Consider the following 20,544-nt stretch of genomic DNA (forward strand, 5'->3'; position numbering starts at 1 on the left):
AATCCTGGGATGGAGCACCACATCCGGCTCCCTGCTCAGTGGGGAGCCTACTTTTCTGCCCCTCCCTTCCAACCCGTGCTCTCTCTCTCCGCACTCTCTCTCTCTCAAATATATATATATATATATATTTTTTTTTTTTTGTTGTTTTGTTTTTTAAGTAAACAGACTTAATATATAGGGGAAAGGGATGATCACATGCAGGGAAAATCTGGTTAAAAAAAAAATCATGATAACCTAAAGGGGAGGTGAGGTGAGGAATGGGCAAAATAGGGGCAGGGGAGTGGGAGGTATGGGCTTCCAATTATGGAATGAATGTCACAGGGATGAAAGGCACAGCATAGGGAACATAGTCAGTGATGCTATAGCTGAGTGGTACTCCCCGTGACAGATGGGAGCTACACTTGTGAGCACAGCATAAAGTATAGAGAAGTTGAATCACTGTGTTATATACCTGAAACTAATGTTACATCGTGTGTCAACTATACCATACACAATAAAAAAGAAATCATGACAACCATTCTCCCATCTTTGTCTAAATCTCTATTGTTTCTAGTGGGATAGCCATCACTCCCATCTCTCCAGTTAATCTAGTCTTGGTGTGCAGCAGTCAAAGGAATCTTTCACGAACATTAATCAGATATCACTGCTATGCTTAAAATCCTCCCACACTTCACTTGCATTTACAGCAAAATCCAAACTCTTCACTGTGGCCAAGTTGGTAAGCCAGCCCTTCTTCTCCAATCCCATCCGGCACAGCTGTCCTTTCATCTTCCATGTTCTAGCCACACTGCTCACAAGGCTAGTTTCTGCCTCAGGACTTTTGCTTTTGTGGGGATATCCTTCCTCCAGGCCACTCTTCCCTCAGAGGAAAGGTTTGAATCATTTTCTTTTCTTTTTTTAAAAGATTTTATTTATTTACTCATGAAAGACACACACACACACACACACACAGAAAGAGAGAGAGAGAAAGAGAGAGAGAGAGAGAGAGAGGCAGAGACACAGGCAGAGGGAGAAACAGGCTCCTTGCAGGGAGCCAGATGCGGGACTCAATCCCAAGACCCCAGGATCACGACCTGAGCCAAAGGCAGACGCTCAACCACTAAACCACCCAAGTACCTGGGTTGAATCCTTTCAATGCAAATGTCACCTTCTTAGGGATCTCCCCCCAGCCCCAACACCCTATCTGAAGTAGCCCTCCCTACTCTCTTATTCATTCTATCCCATTATCCTACTTTAAACATTCTTCTTATTACTACCTGGCTTTATAGCATTTCATTGTTTGTGCTTTGCCATCTCTAGTAGACTGTAAGCTTTCTGAGGGCAGACCATAGCACATGTATACACTCAGGAGTATGTGCTAAATAATTTCCTATCAAGTTTTTCAGACTCTCTAATCATTCTGAAAAGAAAGATATTATCATGAACCCTGAATCAAGGACTCAGGACTCCACTCTTCCTGGAGGAGAGGGGGATGGTTGAATTTGGAAGAAAGAGAAGGATCAAGGGATTGAAGGACCTGGATCAACGGTGCCCAGGTAAAGCCACAGGTAAGGTTTGGGTGCCTTAGCTGGTGTTCATTCCTCTTCCAAACTGACGGCAAACACAGCCCACATCTCTGCCCCTGGCAGAACACAGATGGAACGACCTTCCTTTAAAAAAGTATTATCAAGGGCATGGAAGTAAAATACTCTGATGACTTCATCAAAGAAAACATGTGACTCTTGCATAGACCAAAATAAATTCCCAGACCGAAGGGGTGTGGCCGAGGGACAGTTCCCGGGCTGAAGAGAAAATGCAGGACCTTCCAAGACATTCTGTGAAAAATGCTCTTTGGATAAAACTGCAACTTAAAAATAACCTCCGTTGGGTGTGGAGAGGAGAACAACTGAAATATTGGGGCCAGAGACCCAGAGTGAAGGCCAAATTTGAGATAAGAAAATGCTAGATTCTTAAGATCTTTGGAAAGCACCCTCCCCCATTTATTTACAACAAAGTTTCTTAGAAACAAATATGAGGAAATGGACAAGTTGTGATTTTTAAGGTGTTAAACCCCTATGCTAATAAACAGATCATCTTCCAGTGTGATGAAGGAAGAAAAAATTGGAGAAAGACAGATCTATGCTCCAAGATAAACAAATATGACACCACTACTAGAGAACAAGATAAAGTCCAAGTGAGGTGGTTCTGGTCTTTGGAGAGCAATAGGCATAAGGAAGCCAAACAAGAAAAATTGAGAACTGTCATGAGGAATGGGCTCACCTGGGGAAGAATCCAACTCTGCCACTCTTCCTGTGTGATCTTGGGTGAGTCCCTTCACTTCTCTGACCCTCAGTTTCTTCATCTGTAAAATGGGAAAATGTCTATTTACCTCTGAAGGATAGTGTGGAGATTAGAGGAAATACTGCATAAGAATTGCCTCACAGTTGCCTAACCTGAATATTAGAAAGCTTTAAAAAACTTTGGTATGTTATTTCTCTCCCTTCCCCTTGGAGGGTTGGGGAAATTGGAGAGCTTCAGAATTATGATGAATAAGATATAAAACAAGATGTTTGCTTTCCTATTTGGGGAGTATAATACTTATCTATTGCCATAATAATGATGTGGAACAAACCATTAGAAAACTCAGTGGCTTAAAGCAGTCAACATGCATTTAACTCACAAATCTGTAAGTTGGCAGGTTAGTTGGGACTTAGCTGGGCAGTTCTTCTGATTTAGGCTGTATATCTGGGGGATGACTGACTACTGGCGGGTCTAGAGTGGCCTCAGCTGCAGTGACTGGCCAGCTTGGCTTTCTTCCAGCAAGCTAGCCTGGGCATGCTCTCATGGTAAAGGTAAAGGAGCGAGCATGAGCACACCCAATTGTGCAAGTCCTTTTCAAGCCTCTGTTTGGTTCACATCTGCTGGCATACCATTGGCCAGAGCAAGTCACATGGTCAAATCCAGAGCCAGAATGAGAGGCCACTACAAAGTTGCGTGACAAAGGACATGGTTACAGGAGGGATAAAAAAACCATGAATGCAGTGAATCTACTTCAGGGAAGCTAGACACACATACATACATACATATATAAATTAATTTTATATAAATACAAAATAAACATACATATATAATTAACATGAGATGAAAGATGATAATTATAATCCCATAGCATTTCACTGGTTCTAAAGAACTTTCCCTCAAAATCTAGCTTAATCACCCCATGTGAACAGGGAGCAGACATCACTATCCGCATTTATAGATAAGGAAAATCACGCAGTAACGAGTGAAGCATGAACTTGAACTTCTGATGACAAGCTTCCCCTTCCTCCCATGACCTCTAGATCAAGAGCCACATGAGTGGAGCATGCACAAAAGGGCAGGGACTACCACGAACCCAGGCAGTCAAGGAGCGGTTGTAGAGACCAGACTCACTTGGGACATTGATAAATGCCTAATGATGAGTTCTCAATCTTTAAATGAACCAAATCCCATTGCGTCTGGACAATTTTATATAGAAATTACCAACTCTATAAATTGATAAAAGAAGTATTTAATCGGAATACATTTATTGCCAGTTTCAAATGTACAATATTCATTTGATTATTGAATCAAATAATTTTGGTAAGTCAATCTTTAAGAACCAAATCAATCTTTAAGAACAATGAGGCCATTGTCGGGAACTCTGGGGCTTGAAATCAGTGACTGATATCAAACGGGGGGCCAGTGCAGTCTTGGGGTCAAGTGTGTTCCTATAGTTTGTTTAGCCTGCCTAGTACCATGAACTTCTGTTATTCTGCTACCCAGTCGTTTCCTCCCACTTTCCATCTCCCAGTCCTGGTCTCATGGCTCTGGAAGAGTTGGTCCCACTCCCCGCTACAGAGGTAGGTCTGGGAGCCAGGGCCGGGGTGCCTGAGGACATAGAAGTTCTTCCTGCTTCCTGGGAGAATTCCAGCTCCTCTGGAGCTGCTGGAGGCTAGTGCACCACCACACAGACAACCCTCCCAGAGAAGACAACCCAGTGGAAAGCCTTGCCAAGAGAAGGAGGGCCTTGGAAGGTGATGCCACCACAGAAGTGTCTAGATCTAGCTAGAACTTAATCCAGCCTAACCCCTGGACTTTTCTGTTATGTGGTCCAGTAATATTTGTCTTTCAGACCAGTTTGACTTGGATTTCTGTTTCTTGCAACCAAAATATTTCTGACTAATATACCCAGTAATAAGGAAATCTGATTCAAACAGATAAGTAGTTGCAAATAATAATAGTTTTGAAAGCAATTCATCTTGCAATGTCAGGAAATTCTTAAAAAACTAGAAGTTTTACTCCAAATCTATACACATTTACACATGAAAGCTTAACCTGACAGCACAACTTAATATATATGGTAGATTCTGATTTAGTAAACAGCACATTTATGGAGATGTTTGTTTATTATAGATCTTAAAGTTGTTATATGTATTTAAAAGTGAAATTTGAAGAATACTTTTTAGGAGTCCTGAGGTGTCCTTTAGATCTCTTCAGTTCCCAGAATATGGTTGATAAACTGTTGACGGAGCAGAAGAGAAAGGGATCCAAGAGAATATTCCAGGAATGTGGCATCTGTCTTTTAGCATCAGAACAAAATGAACAGTGTCACTAAGAAAATTAATTCATTGCCAAGCTCCACTTAGTTGTTCTGATTGAAGCCAGAGCATTCCCTAATCATCCGGTGCACTGGCTGTGGGGCAGTGGTGGTGGTGTGAGGGAGGTGGGGGGGGGAAGAAGGGGGTGAAAGCACACTACTGACTATTGCCTCCGTCTTTCATTTCATGAGCTCTCATCTCCCATCCTAGGATGACACACTCTTTCATCCGCTAGGGGCTTTGTAGCAGCAAGAGCAAGAGATTAACCAGTATGGCTCTGACCCTAAACTTTGTGAATTATGGTGTTTATTGCACTCCAATCAACTACAGAGTGAAAAGGACGAAATCTCTAGGGACAGGAACAATCTCATAATCTGTGAGATTTCCCAAAGTGTCCAATAGTAATTGGGGTCAGGAAACCAGAAGAGAAAGCCTAGAGCTGGTCTAAGCTTCTTCTATATGATTAAATTCCACTGGAGGCAGGTGATGCATCCACCTTGCTCTCACAAGGGAAAGCCAGAACTCACTCTTCTCTCTCCTCCCCCTTGGACATGCTCTCTCTGCACCTCTTTTGTGCACACACTCTGGCTCCCCTATTCTTCCTGCCTCATTCTCTTCTCTTCATATAGCCTTCCTGTTGCATGATGTTGTCCCAGCCTGGATCTGCCTGCTGCCCTTCTGACCCATGGATCCTTCCTTATTGCTTTTTCTTTACTGGAACTCAACTCCTCTGTGTCCCATGCCCTCCAGATCTTACTAGGTGCGAGACGCTAACTCAGAGTGCTTTCATATACAGTATGCCATCTGATCCGCACACTGACCCTGGGGCAGGTCAGGCAGCTATGATGGTTTTTCTCTCCATCTCAGAGATGAGGAAATTGAGATGTAGACTTAAGCCACAGAGCAAGGAAGTGACAGAGCTGACTCAAATTCCAAGTAGGTATTTCCCCTCAGTATAGATAAGAAGACACTAATTACAATCAGTTAGGATTTTTTCAGAATAGCTTTTCATAGTGTAGGAATGGTATACAGTTGGTAGTGAATAAATATTTCTTGATTGATTCAAAAGGTCAGCCCTGTCCTGACCAAATCAACTTATAAATTTGGTCACTTAACAAACTTTTATGGAGCATTTATAATATTTTAGTCATGGTGATAAGTGCTGGAGAATTCAAAACATGGTCCATCTTTACCAGCCTTAATCTGGTGGGGAGAATAGAATGGAGTGATTCCCTATAAGAAAGAGGAAGTAGCGGTGGAACTCCAGGAGAGAAGAAATGTACCCTATTCCTCCATGGCCAGGGAGGGCATTGGAGGCAAAGATGTAGGGAAAGAATTCATGGAAAGATAACTCATAAATTATGTTTGGAAGAATTTTCTGGAAGCAACAAGGAGAATCTCTGGCACAGGGCACAACTTGAGTAAAGGCATGAAGGTATGAAAGTACATGCAGACTCTAGGGATGCAAGTAGCTCAGAGTGGCTATGGGACCATGTGTATGGGAGTGAGAGTATGGTGAGGGGTAGGCAATGGGGTTCGAATAAGAGGGAAACTGAAGGCATGTTAATGAAACTTGACCTCCTGGGCAATGAGATCATTAAAGATTTGCTTATGGTTTGCTTTTTAGAAGTAGAAAGTGGGCATGATCCTATTTGTGTTAAGAAAGAAGAAAGAAAGAAAGAAAGAAAGAAAGAAAGAAAGAAAGAAAGAAAGAAAGAAAGAAAGAAAGAAAGAAAGAAAGAAAAAGAAAGGAAGGAAGGAAGGAAGGAAGAAGGAGGGAGGCAAGGAAGAAAGGAAGAAAAAAATTGTTCAGGGGGCAATTTGACGATTGTATGAAATACATAGTAGGTGGAAAGGAGACACATGTAGGGAGAGGGATTCAATATACCGCAAGTCATGTATGCAGTTTTTTTTTTTTTTTCCTACTGACCAGACAGCAAAGTGAGTTTAGAAGTGGTTGGAAGGCATTGGTTGGAAGTAACTGTTGTTGGAAGTAACTGTGTGGTTAGATGTGCTGTTAGCATTAGACCAGGAGCTCAGACATACCATCCCTCATATACTTAAAGGTCTAGATTAAGTGGAAAACTCATGTACTGTTTAATTATTAACTGGTCTTGTGTCCAACACCCCTGTGTAGACTCTTGACAAATTGGGCTGGAACACTGAGCTAAGGCTCAACACCAAAGCTTTCTCGGTACACACACAATGACCTTACCCACAATTGGGACACAATTAGCATCCTCAAGTGGTGTCTATCAGATAATTCTTTCCTGGAGAAAGGTTGAAAGGGAGAGGTTAGGAGAGAAGGGCTAAGACCTACTCCTTCCCTTCCCACCCCCAACTGCTGTAACACCAGGGCTCTAAAATGATTTGACTTTATTTTTGCAAAATATAGCTGGAAGAGGTATTCATAAGAACAGCAACAAAACTTTATTGTAAAAGCTTATTTTTCTCTAAAAAAATAAATATACAGAAGTTTCTTTCTATTAATTGAAGTATCAAAAAGAATGAGAAATTTTATCCTTGAGCCAAATATGATTTGGGAGGGTTCCTTAAGAATATGAGATGAAATATAAAAGCATGGCAACCCATGCTGTTGACTCAGGCCATGAGTTCACGGAAGATGCACACAAAGCTTACCACTTTGAATAGTGCCTAATTCAGTCAAGCAAAAATGGAACTTTTATGAAAGCATTTGCATGCCTGAAATGATGAAAATGGGAGTAGAGGATTCTGATCTTGTTCTGGCGACCTCTGGAAACCTCAAATTCAAAAGCGTGAAGGTCTAACCCCCAGGGACACTTTGTGCTATCTCAAGATAAGATTAATTAAAAGAGGCTGGGGATGTTTGGGGAATTCTCCCTGAACTGTCAGATCGCAAGATTTTTAAGTCTGCACTCCAACTCCCTCTCACTACAGGATTCTTTGATCTCTTCTCAGGTCTGTTCATCGCTAAATGGTTTTTTTTTTTTTTTTAAGATTTTATGTTTATGTTTATTTAAGATAGAGGGTGCAAGTAGGGGGAGGAACAGAGAGGGAAAAACAGAGGGGAGGAAGGATCCCAAGTAGACTCTGCACATGTTGAGTGCAGAGCCTAAAATCCTCCCTTCTTCCCCAAATCCTGAGGCAATGACCTGAGCTGAAACCAAGAGTCAGATGCTCAACTGACTGAGCCACCTGGGTGCCCCATTGCTAAATGTTTTAAAATGATCTCTTATGTTGGAGTAAACTCTGTTGTAAAGGAAGGTAGACCAGTCTTTCCAGAACATATAGACTGTTGCCATTGCCAGATACAGAAAGTCAAATGGGTGGGTCATGAGGCAGGCCTTTGTGGGGTACATCTGGGTCTTCTGCGCCCAAGGGAGAAGCTGGGTCTGAATAGGATCCCATAATCACAGAAGGACTCAGAGTTTTAGGGGATTTTGGAAGATGAGAATGGTGATAGATCCATTTTTTGAATTTACTCCAATCTCCACATGCCAACAAATAGAGCATGATTCACATGGTATCAATGCCTGTGTGTGAAGAAGGAAGAAGCCATGGAGTAATCTGTAGGCCTAGGAACAGGGAAATCTTAGTGAAGGCAGCAGATACTTACTGGAAAACACAAATCAATCTGAGAGTGACAGCTGAAGTGGGGGGCATTCTGCCCCAGAAGTAGTGGGGCCTGTCAGGGGTCTGGAGACAGGGTGAAGGAGCTGCAGCAGTCTGGTTCCTATGCTAGGGACTCCCCAAACTGACCACCTAGGTGCTCCTTCCTGTACTGGGGAAAACTTTTGGGAACAGAATAAAGCTGAACAGACCATAGAGATGAAGGAAGAGAAGTTCAGGTAAAAGTTGGGGAGTGTGGTGAGGGGACAGTCAGAAAATCCTAGAAAGCAAACCAGAAAAATTGTAAGAGAAAGAAAGAACTGGGAGTGGGGTACCTCCTCCCCCATAATTCATATGTTGAAATCCTAACCCCCAATGTAATAATATGAGAAGATGAGGCTTTGAGAGATGATTAGGGCGTGAAGGTGGAGCCCTCATGAACAAGGTCGGTGCCCTTATGAAAGGAATCCCAGAGAACTCTCTCGCCCTCTTTCTACCATGTAAGGATACAAAAAGTCAGCAGTTTGCAACCTGGAAGAGAGTCCTCTCCAGAACCCAACCATGCTTGCACCCAAATCTCAGACTTCCAACCTCTAGAACTGTGAGAAATAAATTTCGTTATTTACAAGGCATCCAGTCTATGACGCTTTGTTCTAGCAGCCTGGACTGACTAAGACAGTTATTCCCCCAAAAGTCAAGATCATGGCTACTTTGGGTGGATGGCTGTGATTGAATCCAGCCCGTGGGTGGGCTTCTGAGATTTGTGTGGCTTTCTATAACTGTGCTTTATTTTATCATGAAAGAGTAATTATAGGAGAGAGGAATCAAGGGGACATTGGGTCCCAACTAATATTGCGTACTAATACTCACATCTTTTGAACATGTATCCTATGCAATTTCCGTGCTAAGCACTTCTCCACAGTGGTCATTTGCTGGGAGTCAAGAGTCAACTGGCTTGATTGGGCTGCTTTACTAGCTGTGTGACTTTGGGTAACCAATTCTTTTTGAGCCTCTGTATGCTCATCTATAAAACAGAGTAATACTAGTATATCTTTCCTAAGGCTGTTGGAGTAAGTGAGGTTTGTGTATAAAGCCCTTAACACAACGCCCAACTCATAGTCCATGCCCAATCAGTCGGAAGCATGGCCACATCCCTGTGAGGTGGCTGTGATTACTCTCATAGTTTAGGTGAAAACATTTAAGGTTCTGAGACGTTAGGTCGTGGAATTATTCAGTGGTGAAACTAGGCTTGCAACCTTTCAGTTCTGCTTTCCCAACCCATTAACTTCCTTCCAGTGAAAGGCGGTGACATGGCACGTGACAGTGACCCGGCCTGGCTCCACAGCTCTGTTTTGAAGGATAGCTGGGGTCTTGCTCTCTCCTTTGCCTCAACACACGATGTTGTAATTTCACTACCAAAAAGCGAATCCAGCAGCATCGTCCAAAGCTCGGCTCCCTGAAGCATTCTTGGAAAAGGGAGTAAGGGCTGGAAGGACGCGTGGCTGTGCCCGGGGCCCCTTCAGCAGAGGCATAAACAAGCCTCCACCCCCGGAGCGGGCCAGGGAGCCCAGCGAGGCAGCTGGTTGGATGCATTACCCACGTCGTGCTGAGAGAGAAAATAAGTAGCATTCCTCTGCTGAAGTTGAGGCGTAAACAAGGAGCAAGTACTTTTAAGGATAATTACCAAATATTAGAAATGTATTGTTCCTTCCCCACTCCCAAGACACTTCTAGGAGCTCCAGCTGTGCTAATAATGTTTTGTGCACCACTTCCAGGGCCAGAAGTATTGTTCCAAGACAAAGGTTCCTCATCTGTGTTTGTTCTTGTTTCCATCAACACTTGAAACCTAGTTCACCTACGTTTTCTTGGGGCTCCTTGTTTTGTTTGGAAGCTGAGAAGAATAAAAAAAAAAAACAAAAAAAACAAAAACAAAACTAGCATTTGGAGTTAAGATCTTAGATGGGTCTTAATTTCTCTGCTCCCCGACAATCAAAAAGCAAGTAATACTTACCTCATAATAGAACCGAGGTGAAGATGACTGAGGGAACATATGTGAAAAGCCTAGCATAGAGCTTGGCACACAGTAAGCAACATAAACGAAGGTGCCTCCCTCCCCACCTCCCAACATACCATGAACATGAGAGTCAAGATGGCAGATACATAGCCTGTAAGCTTCTTTCCTCCATGGTATCCACAGTAGACATTATTAATTAATCACAGTATTCTTTCCTGTTTGGATTTGTTTGCAGCCATACCAAACAAATCACCACAAATTTAGTACATTAAAACAACACAATTTTATTATCTCATAGTTCTGTGGGTTTGAAGTCCAACACCAGTCTCTTTGGGCTGAAATTGAGGTTTTGGCAGGGTTCCTTTCCTTTTTGGAAACTCAAGAGTAAAATCCAATTTCTTGCCTTCTCCAGCTTCTAGAGACCTCTCTCTCCAGTCCATGAACATACCCCCCTATGTTTCAGAACCAGCAACACGACACAGCACTGAATCCTTTTCATACAGCTCTTACTCTTTGACCATAACCAGAAAATGTTCTCCACTTTTCAGAGCTCATGTTCTGGGCCCACAGGATAATCCAGGATTATCTCCCCATCCCAAGATCCTTAACCTTAATCAATTTGCAAAGTCCCTTTTGTTGTGTGAGGTAAAACATTCTCATGTTCTGGGGATTATGATGTGGACATCTTTGAGGGCCATTATTCTACCTACCTTACTTCTTGGTGCAGTACTCAAGGAAGCCACTACCAGTGGATCACAGTTTGACCTGCGAGATCAAATCTATTTGGCCTGTGAAATAAAAGCTATCCCTACTTTGAAGACTCATCAGGAAAGGAGGAGAAAAAAAAAAAAAAAAAAAAAAAAAAAAAAAAAGCAAAGCTGGTCAGGGGATAATTGAAATCAAAAGAAAACATTTAACCGCATGCTAAACACGTTTTGTTTTTGTTTTTTTAAAAAATCTGTTTGCCAGGATTCTCTTATTGCCACAGCAGAAGTAGCAACAGAAATGTCTGGTCCTCCAGCAGCTATGGAAGGGAATATCCTTTTCAGGTTGTCTTTCTATCCATGGGCTCCCAGGGTTCCAAAACCCCCAGGGCCTCTCACCTGCAGTGCTCTCACATGGAGTCATGTGCAATCACACACCAGCCTAAACCCTTTAAAAAAACAAAACAAAACAACTTAATTGAGATATAATTGACCTATAATACTCTGTCCATGTTCAAAGTGTACAATGTGGCAGGCTTTGACATATGTATATGCCTCTGAAACTATTACCTCAATTCAGATTATGATCACATTTGTCCCCAACCAAAAGTCTACTTGTGCCTCTTCGTCATGCTCTTTTATTCCCTGTCCATTCCCAGATTACCACTGATCTGCTATTGTCACACTAGTTTTCATTTTCTTGAATTTCGTATAAATGGAATCATATGCTAAGTATACTTTTTTGTCTGGTTTCTTTCAGTGGAATGATTTTGAGATTTACAGCCATGTTTTATGTATCAGTAGTTCATAGATTTCATTGCTGAGTAACACTTCACTGTAAACCACAGTTTTGTTTATCTTTTTACCTGTCAAGGGGAATTTCAGTTTTTGGCTGTTACAAATAAAACCCCTATAAATATTTATGTACAAGTCATGTGTGGGCATATGCCTTTCTTTGTCTTGCATAAACACCTATGAGGGTAATGGCTAGGGCATGTGGCAGGCGTATGTTTAACTTTCTAAGAAACTGCCAAATTGTTTTCCAAAGTGGTTGTACCATTTTACATCCTTACCAACAGTGTATGAGAGCTTCTGTACCTCTGTGTTCTTGGCAATTGTTAGTATGGTTAGTCTTTTTAATTTTAGCTATTCTCACAGATGGGTAGTGGTATTTCATTGTTTTACTTGCATTTTGCATTAATGATAATAATGTTGAGTATCTTTGTAACTTGCTGGTTCGCCACGCAGGTTGCTTCTTCAGTGAAATTTAAGTTCAAATCTTTTATCCATTTTTTAAAAGTTGGATTATTTTATTATCAGATTTTAGAGTTCTTTAAATATTCTGAATACAATTTTCTTGTCAGATACATGATTTACAAATATTTTCCCTCATTATGTAAGCCATCTTTTCATTCTCTTAACAGTGTAATTCAAAGAGCACAAGTTCTTAATTTTGATGTAGTATGCTGTATCAATTGTGATTTTGATGTTATATCTAAGAAATCATAAAGATTTCCTCTGTTTTCTTCTATGAACTTTATAGTTTTAGGTTTCACATTTAGGTCTATGATATATTTTGAGTTGATTTTTGTATATCATGTGTGGTATAGATTAAAGTTCTATTCCTCTTCCCTTGCCCCGTATCGATGTTCAATTATTCTATCACTATTTGATGAAAAGACATCTTTTTCCACTGAACTACCTTTGTCCTGTTACTGAAAATCAATTGTCCATATATCTGTGGGTCTATTTCCGAAATCTTTATTCTGATCCATGTATCTATTTATCTATCGTGACACTAACTGACAGTTACTGCATCTTTATAGTAAGCCTTAAAATCAGGTAGTGTTAACTTTCCAACTTTTAAAATTGTTTTTAAAGCTATTTTGGCTGCCCAAGGTCCTTTGTATTTCCATATCAATTTTAAAATTAGCTTGTCAATTTCTATGGTAAACTCTGCTAAGATTTTGGTTGAAATTGTTTTGCAGCTATAGGCTAATTTGAGGAATATTTGACATTTTAACAATATTGAGTCTTCTGATCTATGATCCATTTACTTAGATCTTCCTTATTTTTTTTTAAGCAATGTTTTGTAGTTTTCAGGCTACCGATCTTACAAGCATTTTATTGGAAATAACCTCTAACTGTATTTGTTAATGCTATTTTAAATGACATTATTTTATAAATTTTAGTTTCTGATCATTCATTGCATATATATATATATATATATATAATCTTTATATTGATTTCGTATCTTGAAAACTTGATAAACTTATTTACAAGTTCCAGTAGTTTTTTGTTTTTGTTGGTTTGATGGGGTTTTCTACATAGATGAATGCGTCATCTGTCAGTAAAGACAGGTTTAGTCCTTCGTTTCTAATATCCATACAATTTACTTCTTTTTCTTGACTTATTGCATTAGCTAGACCATCAGTACAGACTTGAACGGAAGTAGTGAGAATAGACATCTTTTTCTTCTTTCTGATCTTAAGGCGAAATCATTCAATCTTTCATTTCATTTTATCAATAAGCATGATGTAAGGTTTTTATAGATGCCTTTTATCAAGTTAAGGAAGTCCCCCCATTCTTAGTTTGCAGAGATATATTTTTTCTTTCAAAAATGGATATTGTATTTTGTCAAATGCTTTTCTACCTCTATTTTGAAGATTATATGTGTTTTTCTATTTCAGACTATTGGTATGGTGAATCACATCAATTTGTTAAATGTTCAAACTTTGGATTTCTGGGATAAAATCCCAAACAATGCCATTTACTTGGTCATGATATATTATCCTTCTTACATGTTTTTAGATTTGATTTACTTTTTAGTTGGCACTTTTTGCCGCATATTTATGAGGAATATTGGTCTGAAATTTTCTTATCTACATGCCTTAATGTTGTTATCTGTAATTGTGGGCTTAAAGAATGAATCCATAAGTATTCCGTCCTCTTCAATTTTCTCAAAGAGTTTGTGTATTTTTTTTCTTGAATGCTTGATAGATGTCCCCAAGGAAGCTATCCAGTCTTTTGAGTTTGTTTTCTTCTGAGAAAGTTGTTAACTACAAATTCAGGTTATTTCTTCTTGAATGAACTTTGGTAGATTACATCTTTCAAGGACTTTGTCCATTTAAGTTGTCTCCCTTAGAGGAATTTGTTATTTATTTTATAAACATAAAATTGTTCATAATATCTTCTTACTGCTTTAATATCTTTAGAATCTGTAGTATTGTCACTTTCCTCATTCTGAATATTTGGTAACATGTGTCTTCTCTTTTTTTCTCGTCAGTTTGGTTAGAGGTTTATAAATTTTATTGATTTCCAAAAATAAACTTTTGATTTTAATGAATTTCTCCATTGTTTTTCTATTTCCTGTTTCATTCTTTGTTCATTGATTTTGATTTATTATTTTCTTTCTTCTGCTTACTTGGCTTTAACTTACTTTTCTTTTCCTAGTTTCCTAAGGTGGGAGCTTAGGATTTGAGACCTACTTTTCTTTCTTTTCTTTTCTTTTCTTTTCTTTTCTTTTCTTTTCTTTTCTTTTCTTTTCTTTTCTTTTCTTCTTTTTTTAGCATAGGCATTTCAGTGCTATAAATTTCCCCATAAGCACTGCTTTAGCAGCATGCTGTAGATTCTGAAATGTTGTGTTTTCATTTCCATTCACTTAAAAATACTTTCCTCTTTCCTTTTAGCTACCAAATATTGGAGGATTTTATAGAGAGCTGTCTCTTACTAATCTCTAATTTCATCTTCTCTAGAAAATATATTTTGTATGACTTGAATTCTTTTAAATGTATTAAGACTTATTTAGGTCTCAGAATCTAGTCTATTTTGGTAAGTGATCCAAATAGTGTTAAGCACTTTAAATATCTTTTATATTTAAACTTTACAACAATGCTTACTATTATCCCCATTTTAATGAAGAGGAAATAAGTGATACTGTATGCCCATTTTAAGGAGAAAGGGATGAGGATCAATCAATATGAGTAACTATTGAATGCCAGACAGCTATTAAGTAGCAGAACTAGGGTGCAATTCCAGGTCTGATGGCAGAGCCAAGCTATTAACCACCCTTCCACAATTCCTCCACAGCCATTTCTCATCCCGATAAGCAGGAGGTGGCGGGTGGGGGGGGGACCACTTCTGCTCAAGAGAGTATGTTCAGAGGTTAATTCCCTCTCTCTGTAAGTGCTGGGATCTATCTCCTAAATTGCTCTTTCCTAGCATAAACACAATTGCTTCAGTTGTTGCAGACATAAAGGTGAATTCTGTGTGAAGGTAAGAGATGCCTTAACCCTCAATTGCTAATTTGAATCAGAACCTTGCTTCTGAGCCCTGCTGTCGTCTGATGCTCAATTACTAGGTTAATCTGATCACACCCAAGAACAAAGACTGACACAAGGTGCTTTTTGCCTCTTCCCTGCAGGTAGCAGGGCATGGCTAATTGCCCCTCAGAGCCCAATAATACTTAGGGAAACTCTGGACTAACAGACTCTGTTTGTATGTTCCTTGAATTTGCATAATAGCTTTCAAGTCAATGTGCATTGAAATGACTCTTTCCTTACTCTTTTCTTGAATTTAACTGTCAGGTATTAAAAGTATGATCTTATTGCTAGTAAACGTGGTTACAGTCCTTGTTCACTGGGACTGATGCCAATCTGGGAGCCTATTAGTCCAATTCAACAAAAGAATTTTTGATCATCTGCAGATCCGATTATCCAAGTGATCCAGCCTCTTTCATACTCCTATTACCACAGTAATTTGACTTGGCTGTTAATGATCTTTCTGGCTGCAACCCGCACAATGGGTTCATTTGAATAGATGTCTTTCAGGGGCATGTTCCACTTATATACAAAGTCAATTTAACTTCTACAGCTATTTGCAGGCACCCAAATTGTTCATAATTGACTGCTTCCTAATGCCACTTAGCCTAAAATCTGAAAGGAAAGGAGTGTGCTGCCTAAGTGAGCTGCTCATTTCACACACCATTTCTGTACCACTTGAAATGCTAAATGGCCAGTACCAAAGAAAGGAAGAGAACTCCTGGGGATCTTCTTTGAGCCCCTAAACCTCTAAACTTTCACTGAGGTAGACTGGCTTTTACATGCTAATTATTAGCCTGCAGATTGCTAAAAAGTTAAAACTCTTTGGTAAGACTATGTAGTCCCCAGAAGTTACTCCGTGGTATGTAGCATCTGATTTAAATTTCTCCTGAGGAATGATGGAAAGGATGTGGGATAGGGGAGTTCTGTAGTAAAACCAAAGTACAAAGAAGCCATTATTCTAGTTGATAGATAATTGCTTAGGTCTTTGCTTTCTCCTAAATAGACACGATGAGGTTGAAATAACCTTTCCTTTAAGATTCTGCAAATTTTTGACAAGCCACTAGATAGCAATGGCAAATCAGTTTTGTCTTATGTCAGTGGATTGGTTTGCATTAAATTCTTGGGGTTCTGTCTTTGAGAATGATTCTGAGGCCATATTCTTGATCGATGGGGAAGAGTAAGGTGGACAATTAGTGATGTCTCCCATGAACACAGTAATAAGGAATAACAGCACACCCAGAGTGCTAGGCTTTACACCAGCCACTTGGAACATAGGAGTGAACAAGACAGATGCAGCTGATGAACTCAGAAAACTCTCAGGGTGGGAATGATTACTAAGGTCACTTTTTATTTTGTTATTCTAAATTTTTATGGTCCTTGTTCTGCCTACCAGTCTAACTATTAATGAATTATTGTAAAATAACCACAATGTCTCCATTAAGACCATTCAGTATAGTTACCTAGCAGGAAAACCCAATAAGAGGAAAGGTGTTTATTATATCAACTAGGATTTATCTTATAGTTGTTGTGTTCTTTTTATCTTTAAGAGCACACTGGCCAAGAAGACCTTCATCTTGAAGAAGGTGCTCCTTACCAAACCAGTACATTTCTCCATGGTGCTAGGTGGCTGCAATCCTGACCAGAGTCAACTCTTGTTTATGGAGAATGGAAATCAGTCGACAGAAGAAGATTATCTATGGAGATGGAATGGTGGATTACTGTCTTTCCTGAGGCCACATGAGACAGCAATTCCTGAGAGAGCAATTGGACCAGGATAAAGTACATTCACTTTATTGTTAACTGACCAACAGCTGTTTCCAGATGTTCCCAGCGCTGGTTATGTAGTTCATGCTCACTCACATGCAAAGGCCCTCTCCATGTAGATCACTGGATGTCAACAACAGTCTGGTAGGGACAGGCTCTGTGAGTCTTGTAACTGCAACTTTGCAATGCTGGCACCAGAGTCAGAGTCTAGAGCTCACTGCAAAAGGCACCCCCTCTGTGCACAGATGATGCAATGGATCAGTGTCTTTCTCACCATGGTGACAGCAGTTGACATGGAAACAGTTGTTCCCGCTTATACACATAATCATTGTCCCTCACTCAGGCTTGCCAAATGTCAAAAATATTTGCCTGCCCAGCATCCATTTCTCCCATCTCTAGGAAATGCAGTAAGATTATCTTTTGGGAAATCATCTTTATTGAACACCCAAAGCAGTTGTTTTGGATATTACCTGTCCAAGCTCAGTATATAACCAATACCTGGTCAAAAACTAAATCACAGGAATGTGTAACCCATTCTGAGTCCATGAGTGTCAGCTCCAGATTCTGCTAAAATGATTGGGAAAGTGGTAGGGTTTTGCCTGCTATTATCAAGCTGATGGACTATAAGCCTGAAGCTGCTGGCAGCTGTTTGTACCACCAGCTGTGTAGAACATGCTTGAAAATAAAGAAAATTTAGAGAAAAAACAGAGTTAAGGAACTAAGAGAGACAATTTGAGCACCTGTGTCCAGCCTGACCTGAACTTAAATACACCTTTTGACTTTTCAGTTATACAAACCAATTTTTGCCTTTTCTTGCTTAAGGAAGTTCTCATTTAGGTTTCTATCACTTGCCGCCCCCAAAGTCCTGATGAATAGATAGGTTTTCTCCCTTTGTGGAGATTTTCATAGGAATGGAGTAGAACTAGAGATCTAATTGAAACTCTGAAAGCTTCAGCATTTGAACAATCTGTATCTTTCTATAAGCAAAGCTTATATATCAGTTCATTGGCACATGACTAGTTAGCAATTGCAACCTGCCAAGCATTGTGTTGGATACACAGTGAGGAAGGAAGTGAGGGAGGAAGATGCCAGCCAGGATCTCTGTCCTCCCGGAGTTTACAATCTAGCCAGGAAAGCAGAAGTAATACAAGTTAAAACTTAGAGCAGAAGTTCTCACCTTCAGGACGACAGTGCACTGGTGAGTCATCATATATTACGAAGTACGCTGCAAAGAATCTGTGACTCATGAAGCTAAAGTACCAATGTTGGCAGATGATTTAAAAAATAAACATGAATTAGAGTAGATTCAAGGTTATCACAATAATAATGTCATATTCATTCATTTGGTTCTCCAGAATTATTTCCTGAGTGGGGAGAAATGATTGACATAATAGCACACACCCACGTACCTGTGTCTACAGTAGTGTACTGTTCTCAAGGATGCTCTCCACCATATGTCCCCAAACAATGGCAATAATATCAATGTGCAGGAGGAGAAAGAGTAGCAGCAACCAGAGAATTGCCAACATTGTTTGTGTACTGTTCAGGTACCAGGTACTGTGCGGAGAGCATGTTTCATTTACTATACATGAGAAACCTCTGAGTAATTATCCTCCCTGTCTGGCAGATTAAAGACCAACTTAGTGTTAAACAGTGTGACTCAGGCTCAACTAGTGTTCAGAGGAAGGAGAGATCAGCATAGGCTGGATTTATTGGAAAAGGTCCCAAGGAGGGTGTAAGCCTTAAACAGGACCATGAATGACAAGCAGAATCTGCACAAGCAGGGAAGAAGAGAGGCATGCAGACTCTGAGATTAGTGAGACAAATGCAGTACATTGGTGCCATTCTCACCCTCTGGGCACCTTTACAGCTAGGACCAAGGCATTGTGGGACAAGTGGGACAGCCTAGCACCTGCTTGGCTGTTGCGTGCCTTCCTTGCCTTCTCCAAACCTTTGTCCATGCTGCTCATTCTACCCTTGCCTCCTTCAGTTAAGTAGCTCCTGAGAGACCCTGGACACTTAGATCCTTCTCTACCATCTCTTGAGAAGTGGAGCTGCCCCCTGGGGATAACTGAAACAAACTACTTTTTCCTTGGCTGCTGACAAACTTCAGTGTCCCTTCAGGCTGCCAGTTCTCTGGACTCCCCACTGCAGTGCTTCCCCTGGGCTCAACCCCAGCTGTAGACTTGTCCCCACTTTTCATCTCATCATGCCCCAAACTCTAGAGCAGCCCCTCCCGTGCGCCCAAATGTAGCTGCCCTGTACCCCCTCTTTCTTTCACTCAGCCAGGTAGCCTGTTTGATAGCCATGAGCTAGCATCCTAAAAAAAACCCAATGAACCAACCAACTAACCATCCAACCAAACCCAAATCTGCTCCCTTCCCTTGCTAAACCTTTATGATTAATAGTAAGCATCTAGTGCCTGCTTGGTATGTGCCTGGCACCATCCTAAACAGTTGTATGCATTTCTTTATCAGATCTTCCCCAGGAGACAGCGAAATGGGGCTGGTGCCACCTACACTTTATAGACCAGGAAGTTGTGGCTAAGTAACCTACTGATTTGCCAAGTGAAGTCAGCAGCGTGATGACACACAGACTGGTGCTCTTCAGCATTGCTCTCCTATATCAGTGGTGGCCTCTGGGATCAAACCCCACAGCCTTGGGCTCCCCATCCAGGACCTCAACCATCTAGACTTGGGTCAGTTCTCTAGTCTTTTTTTTTTTTTTTTTTAATTTTTTTTAGTTCTCTAGTCTTGACTTCCCTCACAACACATTCTGACCACCAGACCAGACAATGGGCAGTGGCCGGGTCTACTCTGCCTTCCCCCACTACCAAGCTGTGGCTTAGGCTGGGTCCTTTACCTGAAATGCCAGCCCTCACCACCTCCACTCGTCAATCCACCCTTTAAAAACTGCCTGTTCCTCAAGGTTTATCAATATACCACGTCACCTCATTGCCATCAGAATTAATTTCTGTCTTTCCCACGTACGTCTGTCATCTCTTTCACAATACGTCTCTCTTGGTTTGCTGTTATTTGGGTGTAGTTATTTTATCATGAATCCCTGACAGGCAGGAAGGAGGTTTTGTTCTTAGTGTGTTCCACACAGGCATTTAGATCAGTGCCCTGCATGTGGGAGCTGCTCGAGAAACGTCAGCACAGTTAAGCTGAATGGCCGCCAGCTCTACCTTCTCCAAATACCTTTCCACTGTGGCCCACTCAGATTGCTTGGAATGTGCACCAGTAGAGTCATTCCTTTGATATAAAACTTTGATTCCAGAAGATCTCTGCTGAAATGTGAGGGGTAATGGATTAACTCATTAATACTTCGGGTTATTAGTGACTCAACCACTAGAGTTAAATCATGAAGTGGTCTAGAAAGAATGGACATATTTTCCAAGGTAACTGATGCCTCATTTCTCAGTGTGGACACACTTGAGGATATGTTCAAACCTACCTCTTTTACCAGTGAAATGATTTCCCAGTGGTTATGGGCTTCTAGACCATTTCCTGTGATTATTCAATAGCTCTGTACAAAGAGACAGCATGATC

At 40.6% G+C, this 20,544-nt stretch overlaps 1 long non-coding RNA gene across 1 annotated transcript; it reads left to right on the forward strand.

Annotated features, from left to right (window-relative positions):
* The first annotated feature begins 1,768 nt into the window (after positions 1-1,768).
* LOC118354562 (uncharacterized) lies at positions 1,769-19,949 on the forward strand. The gene is made up of 2 exons (XR_007410266.1): positions 1,769-2,303; positions 16,777-19,949. It is a non-coding gene; the product is annotated as an uncharacterized LOC118354562 (long non-coding RNA).
* The last annotated feature ends 595 nt before the right edge of the window (positions 19,950-20,544 follow it).

Source organism: Canis lupus, chromosome 4 (assembly GCF_003254725.2).
Source record: "Canis lupus dingo isolate Sandy chromosome 4, ASM325472v2, whole genome shotgun sequence".
NCBI classification, from domain to species: Eukaryota; Metazoa; Chordata; class Mammalia; order Carnivora; family Canidae; genus Canis; species Canis lupus.